General features: G+C 63.4%; 6 non-coding genes across 6 annotated transcripts; all 6 read left to right on the top strand.

The window, feature by feature from the left end:
* Positions 1–1,523: 1,523 nt before the first annotated feature.
* Positions 1,524–1,642, top strand: LOC142869306 (5S ribosomal RNA). The gene has a single exon (XR_012917999.1). It is a non-coding gene; the product is annotated as a 5S ribosomal RNA (ribosomal RNA).
* Positions 1,643–5,136: 3,494 nt separating this feature from the next.
* LOC142869305 (5S ribosomal RNA) lies at positions 5,137–5,255 on the top strand. The gene has a single exon (XR_012917998.1). It is a non-coding gene; the product is annotated as a 5S ribosomal RNA (ribosomal RNA).
* Positions 5,256–8,753: 3,498 nt separating this feature from the next.
* LOC142869303 (5S ribosomal RNA) lies at positions 8,754–8,872 on the top strand. The gene has a single exon (XR_012917996.1). It is a non-coding gene; the product is annotated as a 5S ribosomal RNA (ribosomal RNA).
* Positions 8,873–12,369: 3,497 nt separating this feature from the next.
* On the top strand, positions 12,370–12,488 carry LOC142869302 (5S ribosomal RNA). The gene has a single exon (XR_012917995.1). It is a non-coding gene; the product is annotated as a 5S ribosomal RNA (ribosomal RNA).
* Positions 12,489–15,982: 3,494 nt separating this feature from the next.
* LOC142869301 (5S ribosomal RNA) lies at positions 15,983–16,101 on the top strand. The gene has a single exon (XR_012917994.1). It is a non-coding gene; the product is annotated as a 5S ribosomal RNA (ribosomal RNA).
* Positions 16,102–19,601: 3,500 nt separating this feature from the next.
* Positions 19,602–19,720, top strand: LOC142869300 (5S ribosomal RNA). Its single transcript, XR_012917993.1, has one exon. It is a non-coding gene; the product is annotated as a 5S ribosomal RNA (ribosomal RNA).
* Positions 19,721–21,305: the final 1,585 nt, after the last annotated feature.

The following is a 21,305-nucleotide window of genomic DNA, read 5'->3' as shown; positions in this document are numbered from 1 at the left end:
GTCGGGCAGAGCCCCAGCGGGCCATGCCCACAACCTCTCTCAGCACGGGTCCCCCAGAAGGCCCCTTTGGGACCAGGATTCTCTTGCGGGTGACTCTTTAAGGTCTGGCCCCTGGATGGAGGGGCACCAGGAGTAGAGGAGCAGGAAGGGGAAGGGGGTGGCCATGCGAGGGGACACTTTCAGGCCAAGTCCCAGCTTCAGCCTGATCCTCCTGGGAACCCCGGGGTGTACGTCACACCTCCTGGTTGTCCCGCTCTGAGACAAGGAGCCGGGCTTCGCATTCCCCCAGCAGCCAGTCGTGGGCTGAGGACACCTGGGGCGTTGGGAACTCCCTGGCTTCTCCTTGGCTTAACATCTGGAGCTGCTTGTGAATCGTGCCGCCACACACACCCGAGTGCAGGTGTCTTCTGCACAGACTGCGGGCCTCGCTCTTCTGAATGCCGCTAGCTCGCCACCCACCCACGGGTGAACCTGGTCAGGGTACTTTCTCTCGGGGGCAGACTCTGATCCTGGCGGGCTACCGGTGTTTCTGTTTGCTCGTTTCTTTCTTCCATTTCGGGAAAGGCTTCCTTACTGGGTGTGGAAATCTCCTATGCCTTTCCTCGCCTATTCTGTCAGCTTTAAAATTCTCTTTCAGTTGCCACCCTCACAGATGGATTAGGAAACTCTTTCCGGTGCACTCATTAGTGAAATGACCTCAATGAAGCTGGAATCCAATATCTAATCGCCGATTTTTAGCGAGTCCACACGCCAGGGTGGTCGGGGTCCAATGCAGCCCCGGCCAGGCCCAGGCCCCTTGGACTGGGCCACAGGAGGACACAGAGGAGGGTCCCGGCCCCCCCGGTCGCGTTGCCGGCAGTTCTCCAAGGGCTTGGGCGTTTTCCAGAGGTAGGAGATGGAGGGGACTGATTTCTTCAGCGCCCCACAAACCACGCCACCCCACCCATGGGACACATCCCTAGAGAGAGAGAGAGACGCCCCTACACTCGCTCCCCTCCCCCATGCGCTGTGCCCCAGCCCGGGCCCGGGGGAATAGGCGGCAGCCCACCCACAGGGTGGGGGGCCCAGCTGAAAGGGGTTGTCAGGGAGGGCGGCCCCTGCCTGGGGTCAAAGGGCGGGCGATCCGCGCGTGCGCAATCGGCGGCGGCGGGGGCGGCCACGAGCTGGGGGTGGGGGGCGGGTAGGTGAAGGAGGCCAGGCGAGGAGAGGAAGGGGGCTGGAAGGTCTCCACCTTGGCGAGTCCAGCCGTGGAGGCGCATCTTGTGTGAGTGTGAGTGTGTGTGTGTGTGTGTGTGTGTGTGTGTATAGAGAGACAGCCCCCCACCCCGGCCCACCGCTCCCTGCCCGCCCCGCCCCGCCCCGCCTGTCACCCCCGTCCCTCGGAGCCCGCCGGACCCGGCCGGTGAACTCAACAGGCCCGGCCCGGCGCGGGTCAGCGCCGGCGCGGGGCCTGGGGCGGGAGGAGGCGGCGGGGAAGCGCAGAGAGGCTCGGCTTCATGAGCGGGGCAGGGGCGCCCTCCGCCGTCTAGGGCCACACCACCCTGAACGCGCCCGACCTCGTCTGGTCTCGGAAGCTAAGCAGGGTCGGGCCTGGTTAGTACTTGGATGGGAGACCGCCTGGGAATACCGGGTGCCTTAGGCTTCTTCTTTTTTTTTTTTTTTTGTTTTGCCTCTTGTTCTGTCCCCTCTCTGGGAGCGAGGCGGCGGCCCGGGGTGGGGGTCACCCCCACCCTCAGCGCCCGCCGCGGTGCCTGGCGCCCCAGCCCGCACCGTGGGGCCTCCTCTTGTCCCAAGCCGCGACACCGCCGTCACGCGGCAGCATGCGTGGCTTCTGGACTGTCAGGTCTCAGACCAAAGGTCTGCTCTGTGGGAACCGACACGCTGGAGGAAACCTTGAGAGTCTGAGAGGGGAGGGAGTTCCAGAAGAAGGCCAGGATGTCATTTTGAGGGAGTATGTGACCAGAACTCGTCCCGTTGCTTTTGGGGTTCTATGGGCTACACGTAGGAATCTTTGGTGGTGGCACCTGATGTTGGGGGATCCGGAGTCACACCCAGACCTGCTCCACAGGCCTCCTTTTACTTTTCTCTTCGGATTCATTATTTTTAAAAAGTGTCTCTTATCTCTATGATTGCATTTTCTTTTCTCTCTCTTTTCAAGCAGATGATGGGAGTCCAAGTATTAAGGTGACATGTGTTGCCCGTGCCCCCCTCCCCCCTGTGTTCTTATTCATTTACCTCTGATGTCGTTCCAGCGTATTGTGGGGGTACCAATGTTAAGGTCGGGTACGTTGCCCTCTCCCAGCCTCCCCCCTCGGGTCAGAGCCTCAAGTGCGCCCATGCCCCAGTCGGTGCGCACCCACCCCATTCCTAATGGAGGTGTATGCCCATCCCCTCCCCCCACCCGCCCGACACCCACCCGATGAAGGTGATTCCTCTGTGTCCACTTAGGTGTCCATCGGTTCGTACCCATTTGCTGGTGAGCGCGAGCACGTGGTGCTCGTGTGTCCATTCTTGGGCTACCTGGCTTACTGGAACGGGTTCCAGCTCTGGCCAGGAGAACCACGAGAGGTGCCCTCTCACCGCTGCTCCTCCTAGCTGAATAGCACTCCGTGGTGTCCACGCGCCACATTTCATTTACGCACTCGTGGGTCGATGGGCACTCGGGTCGCTTCCAGGTCTTTGCGATTGTGACTTGTGCCCTGACTCTAACCCTAACCCTTACCCAGCCCGTCTCCTCCTCGGCCCCTGCCTGACTGACTCCTTCCCGCCCGGCCTGTCACCTGTCACCGTCCTCTGCCCCTGCCTGACACGCTCCTCCCCGCCCGGGCCGTCACCGTCCTCGGCCCCTGCCTGACGGGGCTCCTCCGTCGCCTGGGCCTTCCAAGGGCTTGGTGTGGACGCTGGTTCCAGGACGCCCTCCCAAGAACCCGGTAGCAGGGCGGCCGCAGCGTCTCGCGCCACCCAACCGTCCGCCGGCCGGCGGCCGTCGCTAAGTGGCCTGCGGGGGACGTGCCCCCACTGTGGGGCGGGCGCCCAGCCTGGTGTCTTCTCTGAGGCCCCGTGGCTGCTTTCCCCCCCCCCGCAAGGGGAGAGCCGCGGAGGTGGGGACCGCCTCCTCGTGGGGACGTACACCCAGCTCTCCACGTCGGATTCCGGGGCTCTCTGTCCTGCCAGAAGGCCCAGCTGGCCTGCGGGTCCTTAGAGTGGCAAAAACATCCGAAAACTGAGATTGAGGGTCCGGTGGTTGTCTGCACTTTTGTGCTGGGCACCCCAGGGAGGCCCGGGGGCTGGCTGGACAACGCGGTCTGTTGGGCAGGGGGGGGTTTGGAGGAGCAACTGATGCCCTTTGCACTTTGGGTAGCAAGTGTCTGAGGTGTCTCTGAGCCCTGCGCCATGTCGGGGGTGGGGGGTGGGAGGTCGGGGGGGTGGAGGAGCAGGAGGAGGAGGAGGAGGAGGTGGGAAGGGCCGTGGCCTGCAGTCGTCTTCCCGGGGTGGCTTCTTCCACAGGCTGCTTGGCCTGGGCTCCCTGCACCTGGGCCTTTGGAGGACTGGCCCTGTGCTTGCCAACGCTTCCCCTGCAGGGACCCAGAGCTGGGAGGTTGCATCTCTCAGCCCTGGGTCGGGCAGAGCCCCAGCGGGCCATGCCCACAACCTCTCTCAGCACGGGTCCCCCAGAAGGCCCCTTTGGGACCAGGATTCTCTTGCGGGTGACTCTTTAAGGTCTGGCCCCTGGATGGAGGGGCACCAGGAGTAGAGGAGCAGGAAGGGGAAGGGGGTGGCCATGCGAGGGGACACTTTCAGGCCAAGTCCCAGCTTCAGCCTGATCCTCCTGGGAACCCCGGGGTGTACGTCACACCTCCTGGTTGTCCCGCTCTGAGACAAGGAGCCGGGCTTCGCATTCCCCCAGCAGCCAGTCGTGGGCTGAGGACACCTGGGGCGTTGGGAACTCCCTGGCTTCTCCTTGGCTTAACATCTGGAGCTGCTTGTGAATCGTGCCGCCACACACACCCGAGTGCAGGTGTCTTCTGCACAGACTGCGGGCCTCGCTCTTCTGAATGCCGCTAGCTCGCCACCCACCCACGGGTGAACCTGGTCAGGGTACTTTCTCTCGGGGGCAGACTCTGATCCTGGCGGGCTACCGGTGTTTCTGTTTGCTCGTTTCTTTCTTCCATTTCGGGAAAGGCTTCCTTACTGGGTGTGGAAATCTCCTATGCCTTTCCTCGCCTATTCTGTCAGCTTTAAAATTCTCTTTCAGTTGCCACCCTCACAGATGGATTAGGAAACTCTTTCCGGTGCACTCATTAGTGAAATGACCTCAATGAAGCTGGAATCCAATATCTAATCGCCGATTTTTAGCGAGTCCACACGCCAGGGTGGTCGGGGTCCAATGCAGCCCCGGCCAGGCCCAGGCCCCTTGGACTGGGCCACAGGAGGACACAGAGGAGGGTCCCGGCCCCCCCGGTCGCGTTGCCGGCAGTTCTCCAAGGGCTTGGGCGTTTTCCAGAGGTAGGAGATGGAGGGGACTGATTTCTTCAGCGCCCCACAAACCACGCCACCCCACCCATGGGACACATCCCTAGAGAGAGAGAGAGACGCCCCTACACTCGCTCCCCTCCCCCATGCGCTGTGCCCCAGCCCGGGCCCGGGGGAATAGGCGGCAGCCCACCCACAGGGTGGGGGGCCCAGCTGAAAGGGGTTGTCAGGGAGGGCGGCCCCTGCCTGGGGTCAAAGGGCGGGCGATCCGCGCGTGCGCAATCGGCGGCGGCGGGGGCGGCCACGAGCTGGGGGTGGGGGGCGGGTAGGTGAAGGAGGCCAGGCGAGGAGAGGAAGGGGGCTGGAAGGTCTCCACCTTGGCGAGTCCAGCCGTGGAGGCGCATCTTGTGTGAGTGTGAGTGTGTGTGTGTGTGTGTGTGTGTGTGTGTATAGAGAGACAGCCCCCCACCCCGGCCCACCGCTCCCTGCCCGCCCCGCCCCGCCTGTCACCCCCGTCCCTCGGAGCCCGCCGGACCCGGCCGGTGAACTCAACAGGCCCGGCCCGGCGCGGGTCAGCGCCGGCGCGGGGCCTGGGGCGGGAGGAGGCGGCGGGGAAGCGCAGAGAGGCTCGGCTTCATGAGCGGGGCAGGGGCGCCCTCCGCCGTCTAGGGCCACACCACCCTGAACGCGCCCGACCTCGTCTGGTCTCGGAAGCTAAGCAGGGTCGGGCCTGGTTAGTACTTGGATGGGAGACCGCCTGGGAATACCGGGTGCCTTAGGCTTCTTCTTTTTTTTTTTTTTTTTGTTTTGCCTCTTGTTCTGTCCCCTCTCTGGGAGCGAGGCGGCGGCCCGGGGTGGGGGTCACCCCCACCCTCAGCGCCCGCCGCGGTGCCTGGCGCCCCAGCCCGCACCGTGGGGCCTCCTCTTGTCCCAAGCCGCGACACCGCCGTCACGCGGCAGCATGCGTGGCTTCTGGACTGTCAGGTCTCAGACCAAAGGTCTGCTCTGTGGGAACCGACACGCTGGAGGAAACCTTGAGAGTCTGAGAGGGGAGGGAGTTCCAGAAGAAGGCCAGGATGTCATTTTGAGGGAGTATGTGACCAGAACTCGTCCCGTTGCTTTTGGGGTTCTATGGGCTACACGTAGGAATCTTTGGTGGTGGCACCTGATGTTGGGGGATCCGGAGTCACACCCAGACCTGCTCCACAGGCCTCCTTTTACTTTTCTCTTCGGATTCATTATTTTTAAAAAGTGTCTCTTATCTCTATGATTGCATTTTCTTTTCTCTCTCTTTTCAAGCAGATGATGGGAGTCCAAGTATTAAGGTGACATGTGTTGCCCGTGCCCCCCTCCCCCCTGTGTTCTTATTCATTTACCTCTGATGTCGTTCCAGCGTATTGTGGGGGTACCAATGTTAAGGTCGGGTACGTTGCCCTCTCCCAGCCTCCCCCCTCGGGTCAGAGCCTCAAGTGCGCCCATGCCCCAGTCGGTGCGCACCCACCCCATTCCTAATGGAGGTGTATGCCCATCCCCTCCCCCCACCCGCCCGACACCCACCCGATGAAGGTGATTCCTCTGTGTCCACTTAGGTGTCCATCGGTTCGTACCCATTTGCTGGTGAGCGCGAGCACGTGGTGCTCGTGTGTCCATTCTTGGGCTACCTGGCTTACTGGAACGGGTTCCAGCTCTGGCCAGGAGAACCACGAGAGGTGCCCTCTCACCGCTGCTCCTCCTAGCTGAATAGCACTCCGTGGTGTCCACGCGCCACATTTCATTTACGCACTCGTGGGTCGATGGGCACTCGGGTCGCTTCCAGGTCTTTGCGATTGTGACTTGTGCCCTGACTCTAACCCTAACCCTTACCCAGCCCGTCTCCTCCTCGGCCCCTGCCTGACTGACTCCTTCCCGCCCGGCCTGTCACCTGTCACCGTCCTCTGCCCCTGCCTGACACGCTCCTCCCCGCCCGGGCCGTCACCGTCCTCGGCCCCTGCCTGACGGGGCTCCTCCGTCGCCTGGGCCTTCCAAGGGCTTGGTGTGGACGCTGGTTCCAGGACGCCCTCCCAGGAACCCGGTAGCAGGGCGGCCGCAGCGTCTCGCGCCACCCAACCGTCCGCCGGCCGGCGGCCGTCGCTAAGTGGCCTGCGGGGGACGTGCCCCCACTGTGGGGCGGGCGCCCAGCCTGGTGTCTTCTCTGAGGCCCCGTGGCTGCTTTCCCCCCCCCCGCAAGGGGAGAGCCGCGGAGGTGGGGACCGCCTCCTCGTGGGGACGTACACCCAGCTCTCCACGTCGGATTCCGGGGCTCTCTGTCCTGCCAGAAGGCCCAGCTGGCCTGCGGGTCCTTAGAGTGGCAAAAACATCCGAAAACTGAGATTGAGGGTCCGGTGGTTGTCTGCACTTTTGTGCTGGGCACCCCAGGGAGGCCCGGGGGCTGGCTGGACAACGCGGTCTGTTGGGCAGGGGGGGGTTTGGAGGAGCAACTGATGCCCTTTGCACTTTGGGTAGCAAGTGTCTGAGGTGTCTCTGAGCCCTGCGCCATGTCGGGGGTGGGGGGTGGGAGGTCGGGGGGGTGGAGGAGCAGGAGGAGGAGGAGGAGGAGGTGGGAAGGGCCGTGGCCTGCAGTCGTCTTCCCGGGGTGGCTTCTTCCACAGGCTGCTTGGCCTGGGCTCCCTGCACCTGGGCCTTTGGAGGACTGGCCCTGTGCTTGCCAACGCTTCCCCTGCAGGGACCCAGAGCTGGGAGGTTGCATCTCTCAGCCCTGGGTCGGGCAGAGCCCCAGCGGGCCATGCCCACAACCTCTCTCAGCACGGGTCCCCCAGAAGGCCCCTTTGGGACCAGGATTCTCTTGCGGGTGACTCTTTAAGGTCTGGCCCCTGGATGGAGGGGCACCAGGAGTAGAGGAGCAGGAAGGGGAAGGGGGTGGCCATGCGAGGGGACACTTTCAGGCCAAGTCCCAGCTTCAGCCTGATCCTCCTGGGAACCCCGGGGTGTACGTCACACCTCCTGGTTGTCCCGCTCTGAGACAAGGAGCCGGGCTTCGCATTCCCCCAGCAGCCAGTCGTGGGCTGAGGACACCTGGGGCGTTGGGAACTCCCTGGCTTCTCCTTGGCTTAACATCTGGAGCTGCTTGTGAATCGTGCCGCCACACACACCCGAGTGCAGGTGTCTTCTGCACAGACTGCGGGCCTCGCTCTTCTGAATGCCGCTAGCTCGCCACCCACCCACGGGTGAACCTGGTCAGGGTACTTTCTCTCGGGGGCAGACTCTGATCCTGGCGGGCTACCGGTGTTTCTGTTTGCTCGTTTCTTTCTTCCATTTCGGGAAAGGCTTCCTTACTGGGTGTGGAAATCTCCTATGCCTTTCCTCGCCTATTCTGTCAGCTTTAAAATTCTCTTTCAGTTGCCACCCTCACAGATGGATTAGGAAACTCTTTCCGGTGCACTCATTAGTGAAATGACCTCAATGAAGCTGGAATCCAATATCTAATCGCCGATTTTTAGCGAGTCCACACGCCAGGGTGGTCGGGGTCCAATGCAGCCCCGGCCAGGCCCAGGCCCCTTGGACTGGGCCACAGGAGGACACAGAGGAGGGTCCCGGCCCCCCCGGTCGCGTTGCCGGCAGTTCTCCAAGGGCTTGGGCGTTTTCCAGAGGTAGGAGATGGAGGGGACTGATTTCTTCAGCGCCCCACAAACCACGCCACCCCACCCATGGGACACATCCCTAGAGAGAGAGAGAGACGCCCCTACACTCGCTCCCCTCCCCCATGCGCTGTGCCCCAGCCCGGGCCCGGGGGAATAGGCGGCAGCCCACCCACAGGGTGGGGGGCCCAGCTGAAAGGGGTTGTCAGGGAGGGCGGCCCCTGCCTGGGGTCAAAGGGCGGGCGATCCGCGCGTGCGCAATCGGCGGCGGCGGGGGCGGCCACGAGCTGGGGGTGGGGGGCGGGTAGGTGAAGGAGGCCAGGCGAGGAGAGGAAGGGGGCTGGAAGGTCTCCACCTTGGCGAGTCCAGCCGTGGAGGCGCATCTTGTGTGAGTGTGAGTGTGTGTGTGTGTGTGTGTGTGTGTGTGTATAGAGAGACAGCCCCCCACCCCGGCCCACCGCTCCCTGCCCGCCCCGCCCCGCCTGTCACCCCCGTCCCTCGGAGCCCGCCGGACCCGGCCGGTGAACTCAACAGGCCCGGCCCGGCGCGGGTCAGCGCCGGCGCGGGGCCTGGGGCGGGAGGAGGCGGCGGCGGGGAAGCGCAGAGAGGCTCGGCTTCATGAGCGGGGCAGGGGCGCCCTCCGCCGTCTAGGGCCACACCACCCTGAACGCGCCCGACCTCGTCTGGTCTCGGAAGCTAAGCAGGGTCGGGCCTGGTTAGTACTTGGATGGGAGACCGCCTGGGAATACCGGGTGCCTTAGGCTTCTTCTTTTTTTTTTTTTTTTGTTTTGCCTCTTGTTCTGTCCCCTCTCTGGGAGCGAGGCGGCGGCCCGGGGTGGGGGTCACCCCCACCCTCAGCGCCCGCCGCGGTGCCTGGCGCCCCAGCCCGCACCGTGGGGCCTCCTCTTGTCCCAAGCCGCGACACCGCCGTCACGCGGCAGCATGCGTGGCTTCTGGACTGTCAGGTCTCAGACCAAAGGTCTGCTCTGTGGGAACCGACACGCTGGAGGAAACCTTGAGAGTCTGAGAGGGGAGGGAGTTCCAGAAGAAGGCCAGGATGTCATTTTGAGGGAGTATGTGACCAGAACTCGTCCCGTTGCTTTTGGGGTTCTATGGGCTACACGTAGGAATCTTTGGTGGTGGCACCTGATGTTGGGGGATCCGGAGTCACACCCAGACCTGCTCCACAGGCCTCCTTTTACTTTTCTCTTCGGATTCATTATTTTTAAAAAGTGTCTCTTATCTCTATGATTGCATTTTCTTTTCTCTCTCTTTTCAAGCAGATGATGGGAGTCCAAGTATTAAGGTGACATGTGTTGCCCGTGCCCCCCTCCCCCCTGTGTTCTTATTCATTTACCTCTGATGTCGTTCCAGCGTATTGTGGGGGTACCAATGTTAAGGTCGGGTACGTTGCCCTCTCCCAGCCTCCCCCCTCGGGTCAGAGCCTCAAGTGCGCCCATGCCCCAGTCGGTGCGCACCCACCCCATTCCTAATGGAGGTGTATGCCCATCCCCTCCCCCCACCCGCCCGACACCCACCCGATGAAGGTGATTCCTCTGTGTCCACTTAGGTGTCCATCGGTTCGTACCCATTTGCTGGTGAGCGCGAGCACGTGGTGCTCGTGTGTCCATTCTTGGGCTACCTGGCTTACTGGAACGGGTTCCAGCTCTGGCCAGGAGAACCACGAGAGGTGCCCTCTCACCGCTGCTCCTCCTAGCTGAATAGCACTCCGTGGTGTCCACGCGCCACATTTCATTTACGCACTCGTGGGTCGATGGGCACTCGGGTCGCTTCCAGGTCTTTGCGATTGTGACTTGTGCCCTGACTCTAACCCTAACCCTTACCCAGCCCGTCTCCTCCTCGGCCCCTGCCTGACTGACTCCTTCCCGCCCGGCCTGTCACCTGTCACCGTCCTCTGCCCCTGCCTGACACGCTCCTCCCCGCCCGGGCCGTCACCGTCCTCGGCCCCTGCCTGACGGGGCTCCTCCGTCGCCTGGGCCTTCCAAGGGCTTGGTGTGGACGCTGGTTCCAGGACGCCCTCCCAAGAACCCGGTAGCAGGGCGGCCGCAGCGTCTCGCGCCACCCAACCGTCCGCCGGCCGGCGGCCGTCGCTAAGTGGCCTGCGGGGGACGTGCCCCCACTGTGGGGCGGGCGCCCAGCCTGGTGTCTTCTCTGAGGCCCCGTGGCTGCTTTCCCCCCCCCCGCAAGGGGAGAGCCGCGGAGGTGGGGACCGCCTCCTCGTGGGGACGTACACCCAGCTCTCCACGTCGGATTCCGGGGCTCTCTGTCCTGCCAGAAGGCCCAGCTGGCCTGCGGGTCCTTAGAGTGGCAAAAACATCCGAAAACTGAGATTGAGGGTCCGGTGGTTGTCTGCACTTTTGTGCTGGGCACCCCAGGGAGGCCCGGGGGCTGGCTGGACAACGCGGTCTGTTGGGCAGGGGGGGGTTTGGAGGAGCAACTGATGCCCTTTGCACTTTGGGTAGCAAGTGTCTGAGGTGTCTCTGAGCCCTGCGCCATGTCGGGGGTGGGGGGTGGGAGGTCGGGGGGGTGGAGGAGCAGGAGGAGGAGGAGGAGGAGGTGGGAAGGGCCGTGGCCTGCAGTCGTCTTCCCGGGGTGGCTTCTTCCACAGGCTGCTTGGCCTGGGCTCCCTGCACCTGGGCCTTTGGAGGACTGGCCCTGTGCTTGCCAACGCTTCCCCTGCAGGGACCCAGAGCTGGGAGGTTGCATCTCTCAGCCCTGGGTCGGGCAGAGCCCCAGCGGGCCATGCCCACAACCTCTCTCAGCACGGGTCCCCCAGAAGGCCCCTTTGGGACCAGGATTCTCTTGCGGGTGACTCTTTAAGGTCTGGCCCCTGGATGGAGGGGCACCAGGAGTAGAGGAGCAGGAAGGGGAAGGGGGTGGCCATGCGAGGGGACACTTTCAGGCCAAGTCCCAGCTTCAGCCTGATCCTCCTGGGAACCCCGGGGTGTACGTCACACCTCCTGGTTGTCCCGCTCTGAGACAAGGAGCCGGGCTTCGCATTCCCCCAGCAGCCAGTCGTGGGCTGAGGACACCTGGGGCGTTGGGAACTCCCTGGCTTCTCCTTGGCTTAACATCTGGAGCTGCTTGTGAATCGTGCCGCCACACACACCCGAGTGCAGGTGTCTTCTGCACAGACTGCGGGCCTCGCTCTTCTGAATGCCGCTAGCTCGCCACCCACCCACGGGTGAACCTGGTCAGGGTACTTTCTCTCGGGGGCAGACTCTGATCCTGGCGGGCTACCGGTGTTTCTGTTTGCTCGTTTCTTTCTTCCATTTCGGGAAAGGCTTCCTTACTGGGTGTGGAAATCTCCTATGCCTTTCCTCGCCTATTCTGTCAGCTTTAAAATTCTCTTTCAGTTGCCACCCTCACAGATGGATTAGGAAACTCTTTCCGGTGCACTCATTAGTGAAATGACCTCAATGAAGCTGGAATCCAATATCTAATCGCCGATTTTTAGCGAGTCCACACGCCAGGGTGGTCGGGGTCCAATGCAGCCCCGGCCAGGCCCAGGCCCCTTGGACTGGGCCACAGGAGGACACAGAGGAGGGTCCCGGCCCCCCCGGTCGCGTTGCCGGCAGTTCTCCAAGGGCTTGGGCGTTTTCCAGAGGTAGGAGATGGAGGGGACTGATTTCTTCAGCGCCCCACAAACCACGCCACCCCACCCATGGGACACATCCCTAGAGAGAGAGAGAGACGCCCCTACACTCGCTCCCCTCCCCCATGCGCTGTGCCCCAGCCCGGGCCCGGGGGAATAGGCGGCAGCCCACCCACAGGGTGGGGGGCCCAGCTGAAAGGGGTTGTCAGGGAGGGCGGCCCCTGCCTGGGGTCAAAGGGCGGGCGATCCGCGCGTGCGCAATCGGCGGCGGCGGGGGCGGCCACGAGCTGGGGGTGGGGGGCGGGTAGGTGAAGGAGGCCAGGCGAGGAGAGGAAGGGGGCTGGAAGGTCTCCACCTTGGCGAGTCCAGCCGTGGAGGCGCATCTTGTGTGAGTGTGAGTGTGTGTGTGTGTGTGTGTGTGTGTGTGTATAGAGAGACAGCCCCCCACCCCGGCCCACCGCTCCCTGCCCGCCCCGCCCCGCCTGTCACCCCCGTCCCTCGGAGCCCGCCGGACCCGGCCGGTGAACTCAACAGGCCCGGCCCGGCGCGGGTCAGCGCCGGCGCGGGGCCTGGGGCGGGAGGAGGCGGCGGCGGGGAAGCGCAGAGAGGCTCGGCTTCATGAGCGGGGCAGGGGCGCCCTCCGCCGTCTAGGGCCACACCACCCTGAACGCGCCCGACCTCGTCTGGTCTCGGAAGCTAAGCAGGGTCGGGCCTGGTTAGTACTTGGATGGGAGACCGCCTGGGAATACCGGGTGCCTTAGGCTTCTTCTTTTTTTTTTTTTTTTGTTTTGCCTCTTGTTCTGTCCCCTCTCTGGGAGCGAGGCGGCGGCCCGGGGTGGGGGTCACCCCCACCCTCAGCGCCCGCCGCGGTGCCTGGCGCCCCAGCCCGCACCGTGGGGCCTCCTCTTGTCCCAAGCCGCGACACCGCCGTCACGCGGCAGCATGCGTGGCTTCTGGACTGTCAGGTCTCAGACCAAAGGTCTGCTCTGTGGGAACCGACACGCTGGAGGAAACCTTGAGAGTCTGAGAGGGGAGGGAGTTCCAGAAGAAGGCCAGGATGTCATTTTGAGGGAGTATGTGACCAGAACTCGTCCCGTTGCTTTTGGGGTTCTATGGGCTACACGTAGGAATCTTTGGTGGTGGCACCTGATGTTGGGGGATCCGGAGTCACACCCAGACCTGCTCCACAGGCCTCCTTTTACTTTTCTCTTCGGATTCATTATTTTTAAAAAGTGTCTCTTATCTCTATGATTGCATTTTCTTTTCTCTCTCTTTTCAAGCAGATGATGGGAGTCCAAGTATTAAGGTGACATGTGTTGCCCGTGCCCCCCTCCCCCCTGTGTTCTTATTCATTTACCTCTGATGTCGTTCCAGCGTATTGTGGGGGTACCAATGTTAAGGTCGGGTACGTTGCCCTCTCCCAGCCTCCCCCCTCGGGTCAGAGCCTCAAGTGCGCCCATGCCCCAGTCGGTGCGCACCCACCCCATTCCTAATGGAGGTGTATGCCCATCCCCTCCCCCCACCCGCCCGACACCCACCCGATGAAGGTGATTCCTCTGTGTCCACTTAGGTGTCCATCGGTTCGTACCCATTTGCTGGTGAGCGCGAGCACGTGGTGCTCGTGTGTCCATTCTTGGGCTACCTGGCTTACTGGAACGGGTTCCAGCTCTGGCCAGGAGAACCACGAGAGGTGCCCTCTCACCGCTGCTCCTCCTAGCTGAATAGCACTCCGTGGTGTCCACGCGCCACATTTCATTTACGCACTCGTGGGTCGATGGGCACTCGGGTCGCTTCCAGGTCTTTGCGATTGTGACTTGTGCCCTGACTCTAACCCTAACCCTTACCCAGCCCGTCTCCTCCTCGGCCCCTGCCTGACTGACTCCTTCCCGCCCGGCCTGTCACCTGTCACCGTCCTCTGCCCCTGCCTGACACGCTCCTCCCCGCCCGGGCCGTCACCGTCCTCGGCCCCTGCCTGACGGGGCTCCTCCGTCGCCTGGGCCTTCCAAGGGCTTGGTGTGGACGCTGGTTCCAGGACGCCCTCCCAAGAACCCGGTAGCAGGGCGGCCGCAGCGTCTCGCGCCACCCAACCGTCCGCCGGCCGGCGGCCGTCGCTAAGTGGCCTGCGGGGGACGTGCCCCCACTGTGGGGCGGGCGCCCAGCCTGGTGTCTTCTCTGAGGCCCCGTGGCTGCTTTCCCCCCCCCCGCAAGGGGAGAGCCGCGGAGGTGGGGACCGCCTCCTCGTGGGGACGTACACCCAGCTCTCCACGTCGGATTCCGGGGCTCTCTGTCCTGCCAGAAGGCCCAGCTGGCCTGCGGGTCCTTAGAGTGGCAAAAACATCCGAAAACTGAGATTGAGGGTCCGGTGGTTGTCTGCACTTTTGTGCTGGGCACCCCAGGGAGGCCCGGGGGCTGGCTGGACAACGCGGTCTGTTGGGCAGGGGGGGGTTTGGAGGAGCAACTGATGCCCTTTGCACTTTGGGTAGCAAGTGTCTGAGGTGTCTCTGAGCCCTGCGCCATGTCGGGGGTGGGGGGTGGGAGGTCGGGGGGGTGGAGGAGCAGGAGGAGGAGGAGGAGGAGGTGGGAAGGGCCGTGGCCTGCAGTCGTCTTCCCGGGGTGGCTTCTTCCACAGGCTGCTTGGCCTGGGCTCCCTGCACCTGGGCCTTTGGAGGACTGGCCCTGTGCTTGCCAACGCTTCCCCTGCAGGGACCCAGAGCTGGGAGGTTGCATCTCTCAGCCCTGGGTCGGGCAGAGCCCCAGCGGGCCATGCCCACAACCTCTCTCAGCACGGGTCCCCCAGAAGGCCCCTTTGGGACCAGGATTCTCTTGCGGGTGACTCTTTAAGGTCTGGCCCCTGGATGGAGGGGCACCAGGAGTAGAGGAGCAGGAAGGGGAAGGGGGTGGCCATGCGAGGGGACACTTTCAGGCCAAGTCCCAGCTTCAGCCTGATCCTCCTGGGAACCCCGGGGTGTACGTCACACCTCCTGGTTGTCCCGCTCTGAGACAAGGAGCCGGGCTTCGCATTCCCCCAGCAGCCAGTCGTGGGCTGAGGACACCTGGGGCGTTGGGAACTCCCTGGCTTCTCCTTGGCTTAACATCTGGAGCTGCTTGTGAATCGTGCCGCCACACACACCCGAGTGCAGGTGTCTTCTGCACAGACTGCGGGCCTCGCTCTTCTGAATGCCGCTAGCTCGCCACCCACCCACGGGTGAACCTGGTCAGGGTACTTTCTCTCGGGGGCAGACTCTGATCCTGGCGGGCTACCGGTGTTTCTGTTTGCTCGTTTCTTTCTTCCATTTCGGGAAAGGCTTCCTTACTGGGTGTGGAAATCTCCTATGCCTTTCCTCGCCTATTCTGTCAGCTTTAAAATTCTCTTTCAGTTGCCACCCTCACAGATGGATTAGGAAACTCTTTCCGGTGCACTCATTAGTGAAATGACCTCAATGAAGCTGGAATCCAATATCTAATCGCCGATTTTTAGCGAGTCCACACGCCAGGGTGGTCGGGGTCCAATGCAGCCCCGGCCAGGCCCAGGCCCCTTGGACTGGGCCACAGGAGGACACAGAGGAGGGTCCCGGCCCCCCCGGTCGCGTTGCCGGCAGTTCTCCAAGGGCTTGGGCGTTTTCCAGAGGTAGGAGATGGAGGGGACTGATTTCTTCAGCGCCCCACAAACCACGCCACCCCACCCATGGGACACATCCCTAGAGAGAGAGAGAGACGCCCCTACACTCGCTCCCCTCCCCCATGCGCTGTGCCCCAGCCCGGGCCCGGGGGAATAGGCGGCAGCCCACCCACAGGGTGGGGGGCCCAGCTGAAAGGGGTTGTCAGGGAGGGCGGCCCCTGCCTGGGGTCAAAGGGCGGGCGATCCGCGCGTGCGCAATCGGCGGCGGCGGGGGCGGCCACGAGCTGGGGGTGGGGGGCGGGTAGGTGAAGGAGGCCAGGCGAGGAGAGGAAGGGGGCTGGAAGGTCTCCACCTTGGCGAGTCCAGCCGTGGAGGCGCATCTTGTGTGAGTGTGAGTGTGTGTGTGTGTGTGTGTGTGTGTGTGTATAGAGAGACAGCCCCCCACCCCGGCCCACCGCTCCCTGCCCGCCCCGCCCCGCCTGTCACCCCCGTCCCTCGGAGCCCGCCGGACCCGGCCGGTGAACTCAACAGGCCCGGCCCGGCGCGGGTCAGCGCCGGCGCGGGGCCTGGGGCGGGAGGAGGCGGCGGGGAAGCGCAGAGAGGCTCGGCTTCATGAGCGGGGCAGGGGCGCCCTCCGCCGTCTAGGGCCACACCACCCTGAACGCGCCCGACCTCGTCTGGTCTCGGAAGCTAAGCAGGGTCGGGCCTGGTTAGTACTTGGATGGGAGACCGCCTGGGAATACCGGGTGCCTTAGGCTTCTTCTTTTTTTTTTTTTTTTTGTTTTGCCTCTTGTTCTGTCCCCTCTCTGGGAGCGAGGCGGCGGCCCGGGGTGGGGGTCACCCCCACCCTCAGCGCCCGCCGCGGTGCCTGGCGCCCCAGCCCGCACCGTGGGGCCTCCTCTTGTCCCAAGCCGCGACACCGCCGTCACGCGGCAGCATGCGTGGCTTCTGGACTGTCAGGTCTCAGACCAAAGGTCTGCTCTGTGGGAACCGACACGCTGGAGGAAACCTTGAGAGTCTGAGAGGGGAGGGAGTTCCAGAAGAAGGCCAGGATGTCATTTTGAGGGAGTATGTGACCAGAACTCGTCCCGTTGCTTTTGGGGTTCTATGGGCTACACGTAGGAATCTTTGGTGGTGGCACCTGATGTTGGGGGATCCGGAGTCACACCCAGACCTGCTCCACAGGCCTCCTTTTACTTTTCTCTTCGGATTCATTATTTTTAAAAAGTGTCTCTTATCTCTATGATTGCATTTTCTTTTCTCTCTCTTTTCAAGCAGATGATGGGAGTCCAAGTATTAAGGTGACATGTGTTGCCCGTGCCCCCCTCCCCCCTGTGTTCTTATTCATTTACCTCTGATGTCGTTCCAGCGTATTGTGGGGGTACCAATGTTAAGGTCGGGTACGTTGCCCTCTCCCAGCCTCCCCCCTCGGGTCAGAGCCTCAAGTGCGCCCATGCCCCAGTCGGTGCGCACCCACCCCATTCCTAATGGAGGTGTATGCCCATCCCCTCCCCCCACCCGCCCGACACCCACCCGATGAAGGTGATTCCTCTGTGTCCACTTAGGTGTCCATCGGTTCGTACCCATTTGCTGGTGAGCGCGAGCACGTGGTGCTCGTGTGTCCATTCTTGGGCTACCTGGCTTACTGGAACGGGTTCCAGCTCTGGCCAGGAGAACCACGAGAGGTGCCCTCTCACCGCTGCTCCTCCTAGCTGAATAGCACTCCGTGGTGTCCACGCGCCACATTTCATTTACGCACTCGTGGGTCGATGGGCACTCGGGTCGCTTCCAGGTCTTTGCGATTGTGACTTGTGCCCTGACTCTAACCCTAACCCTTACCCAGCCCGTCTCCTCCTCGGCCCCTGCCTGACTGACTCCTTCCCGCCCGGCCTGTCACCTGTCACCGTCCTCTGCCCCTGCCTGACACGCTCCTCCCCGCCCGGGCCGTCACCGTCCTCGGCCCCTGCCTGACGGGGCTCCTCCGTCGCCTGGGCCTTCCAAGGGCTTGGTGTGGACGCTGGTTCCAGGACGCCCTCCCAAGAACCCGGTAGCAGGGCGGCCGCAGCGTCTCGCGCCACCCAACCGTCCGCCGGCCGGCGGCCGTCGCTAAGTGGCCTGCGGGGGACGTGCCCCCACTGTGGGGCGGGCGCCCAGCCTGGTGTCTTCTCTGAGGCCCCGTGGCTGCTTTCCCCCCCCCCCCGCAAGGGGAGAGCCGCGGAGGTGGGGACCGCCTCCTCGTGGGGACGTACACCCAGCTCTCCACGTCGGATTCCGGGGCTCTCTGTCCTGCCAGAAGGCCCAGCTGGCCTGCGGGTCCTTAGAGTGGCAAAAACATCCGAAAACTGAGATTGAGGGTCCGGTGGTTGTCTGCACTTTTGTGCTGGGCACCCCAGGGAGGCCCGGGGGCTGGCTGGACAACGCGGTCTGTTGGGCAGGGGGGGGTTTGGAGGAGCAACTGATGCCCTTTGCACTTTGGGTAGCAAGTGTCTGAGGTGTCTCTGAGCCCTGCGCCATGTCGGGGGTGGGGGGTGGGAGGTCGGGGGGGTGGAGGAGCAGGAGGAGGAGGAGGAGGAGGTGGGAAGGGCCGTGGCCTGCAGTCGTCTTCCCGGGGTGGCTTCTTCCACAGGCTGCTTGGCCTGGGCTCCCTGCACCTGGGCCTTTGGAGGACTGGCCCTGTGCTTGCCAACGCTTCCCCTGCAGGGACCCAGAGCTGGGAGGTTGCATCTCTCAGCCCTGGGTCGGGCAGAGCCCCAGCGGGCCATGCCCACAACCTCTCTCAGCACGGGTCCCCCAGAAGGCCCCTTTGGGACCAGGATTCTCTTGCGGGTGACTCTTTAAGGTCTGGCCCCTGGATGGAGGGGCACCAGGAGTAGAGGAGCAGGAAGGGGAAGGGGGTGGCCATGCGAGGGGACACTTTCAGGCCAAGTCCCAGCTTCAGCCTGATCCTCCTGGGAACCCCGGGGTGTACGTCACACCTCCTGGTTGTCCCGCTCTGAGACAAGGAGCCGGGCTTCGCATTCCCCCAGCAGCCAGTCGTGGGCTGAGGACACCTGGGGCGTTGGGAACTCCCTGGCTTCTCCTTGGCTTAACATCTGGAGCTGCTTGTGAATCGTGCCGCCACACACACCCGAGTGCAGGTGTCTTCTGCACAGACTGCGGGCCTCGCTCTTCTGAATGCCGCTAGCTCGCCACCCACCCACGGGTGAACCTGGTCAGGGTACTTTCTCTCGGGGGCAGACTCTGATCCTGGCGGGCTACCGGTGTTTCTGTTTGCTCGTTTCTTTCTTCCATTTCGGGAAAGGCTTCCTTACTGGGTGTGGAAATCTCCTATGCCTTTCCTCGCCTATTCTGTCAGCTTTAAAATTCTCTTTCAGTTGCCACCCTCACAGATGGATTAGGAAACTCTTTCCGGTGCACTCATTAGTGAAATGACCTCAATGAAGCTGGAATCCAATATCTAATCGCCGATTTTTAGCGAGTCCACACGCCAGGGTGGTCGGGGTCCAATGCAGCCCCGGCCAGGCCCAGGCCCCTTGGACTGGGCCACAGGAGGACACAGAGGAGGGTCCCGGCCCCCCCGGTCGCGTTGCCGGCAGTTCTCCAAGGGCTTGGGCGTTTTCCAGAGGTAGGAGATGGAGGGGACTGATTTCTTCAGCGCCCCACAAACCACGCCACCCCACCCATGGGACACATCCCTAGAGAGAGAGAGAGACGCCCCTACACTCGCTCCCCTCCCCCATGCGCTGTGCCCCAGCCCGGGCCCGGGGGAATAGGCGGCAGCCCACCCACAGGGTGGGGGGCCCAGCTGAAAGGGGTTGTCAGGGAGGGCGGCCCCTGCCTGGGGTCAAAGGGCGGGCGATCCGCGCGTGCGCAATCGGCGGCGGCGGGGGCGGCCACGAGCTGGGGGTGGGGGGCGGGTAGGTGAAGGAGGCCAGGCGAGGAGAGGAAGGGGGCTGGAAGGTCTCCACCTTGGCGAGTCCAGCCGTGGAGGCGCATCTTGTGTGAGTGTGAGTGTGTGTGTGTGTGTGTGTGTGTGTGTGTATAGAGAGACAGCCCCCCACCCCGGCCCACCGCTCCCTGCCCGCCCCGCCCCGCCTGTCACCCCCGTCCCTCGGAGCCCGCCGGACCCGGCCGGTGAACTCAACAGGCCCGGCCCGGCGCGGGTCAGCGCCGGCGCGGGGCCTGGGGCGGGAGGAGGCGGCGGCGGGGAAGCGCAGAGAGGCTCGGCTTCATGAGCGGGGCAGGGGCGCCCTCCGCCGTCTAGGGCCACACCACCCTGAACGCGCCCGACCTCGTCTGGTCTCGGAAGCTAAGCAGGGTCGGGCCTGGTTAGTACTTGGATGGGAGACCGCCTGGGAATACCGGGTGCCTTAGGCTTCTTCTTTTTTTTTTTTTTTTGTTTTGCCTCTTGTTCTGTCCCCTCTCTGGGAGCGAGGCGGCGGCCCGGGGTGGGGGTCACCCCCACCCTCAGCGCCCGCCGCGGTGCCTGGCGCCCCAGCCCGCACCGTGGGGCCTCCTCTTGTCCCAAGCCGCGACACCGCCGTCACGCGGCAGCATGCGTGGCTTCTGGACTGTCAGGTCTCAGACCAAAGGTCTGCTCTGTGGGAACCGACACGCTGGAGGAAACCTTGAGAGTCTGAGAGGGGAGGGAGTTCCAGAAGAAGGCCAGGATGTCATTTTGAGGGAGTATGTGACCAGAACTCGTCCCGTTGCTTTTGGGGTTCTATGGGCTACACGTAGGAATCTTTGGTGGTGGCACCTGATGTTGGGGGATCCGGAGTCACACCCAGACCTGCTCCACAGGCCTCCTTTTACTTTTCTCTTCGGATTCATTATTTTTAAAAAGTGTCTCTTATCTCTATGATTGCATTTTCTTTTCTCTCTCTTTTCAAGCAGATGATGGGAGTCCAAGTATTAAGGTGACATGTGTTGCCCGTGCCCCCCTCCCCCCTGTGTTCTTATTCATTTACCTCTGATGTCGTTCCAGCGTATTGTGGGGGTACCAATGTTAAGGTCGGGTACGTTGCCCTCTCCCAGCCTCCCCCCTCGGGTCAGAGCCTCAAGTGCGCCCATGCCCCAGTCGGTGCGCACCCACCCCATTCCTAATGGAGGTGTATGCCCATCCCCTCCCCCCACCCGCCCGACACCCACCCGATGAAGGTGATTCCTCTGTGTCCACTTAGGTGTCCATCGGTTCGTACCCATTTGCTGGTGAGCGCGAGCACGTGGTGCTCGTGTGTCCATTCTTGGGCTACCTGGCTTACTGGAACGGGTTCCAGCTCTGGCCAGGAGAACCACGAGAGGTGCCCTCTCACCGCTGCTCCTCCTAGCTGAATAGCACTCCGTGGTGTCCACGCGCCACATTTCATTTACGCACTCGTGGGTCGATGGGCACTCGGGTCGCTTCCAGGTCTTTGCGATTGTGACTTGTGCCCTGACTCTAACCCTAACCCTTACCCAGCCCGTCTCCTCCTCGGCCCCTGCCTGACTGACTCCTTCCCGCCCGGCCTGTCACCTGTCACCGTCCTCTGCCCCTGCCTGACACGCTCCTCCCCGCCCGGGCCGTCACCGTCCTCGGCCCCTGCCTGACGGGGCTCCTCCGTCGCCTGGGCCTTCCAAGGGCTTGGTGTGGACGCTGGTTCCAGGACGCCCTCCCAAGAACCCGGTAGCAGGGCGGCCGCAGCGTCTCGCGCCACCCAACCGTCCGCCGGCCGGCGGCCGTCGCTAAGTGGCCTGCGGGGGACGTGCCCCCACTGTGGGGCGGGCGCCCAGCCTGGTGTCTTCTCTGAGGCCCCGTGGCTGCTTTCCCCCCCCCCGCAAGGGGAGAGCCGCGGAGGTGGGGACCGCCTCCTCGTGGGGACGTACACCCAGCTCTCCACGTCGGATTCCGGGGCTCTCTGTCCTGCCAGAAGGCCCAGCTGGCCTGCGGGTCCTTAGAGTGGCAAAAACATCCGAAAACTGA

The sequence above is a fragment of the Microcebus murinus genome, unplaced genomic scaffold, assembly GCF_040939455.1.
Source record: "Microcebus murinus isolate Inina unplaced genomic scaffold, M.murinus_Inina_mat1.0 scaf068_hap2_Mmur4.0, whole genome shotgun sequence".
In the NCBI taxonomy this organism is placed as follows: Eukaryota; Metazoa; Chordata; class Mammalia; order Primates; family Cheirogaleidae; genus Microcebus; species Microcebus murinus.
Note: the sequence above shows the minus strand (reverse complement) of the source record. Positions and strands in the feature narration are given on the sequence as shown.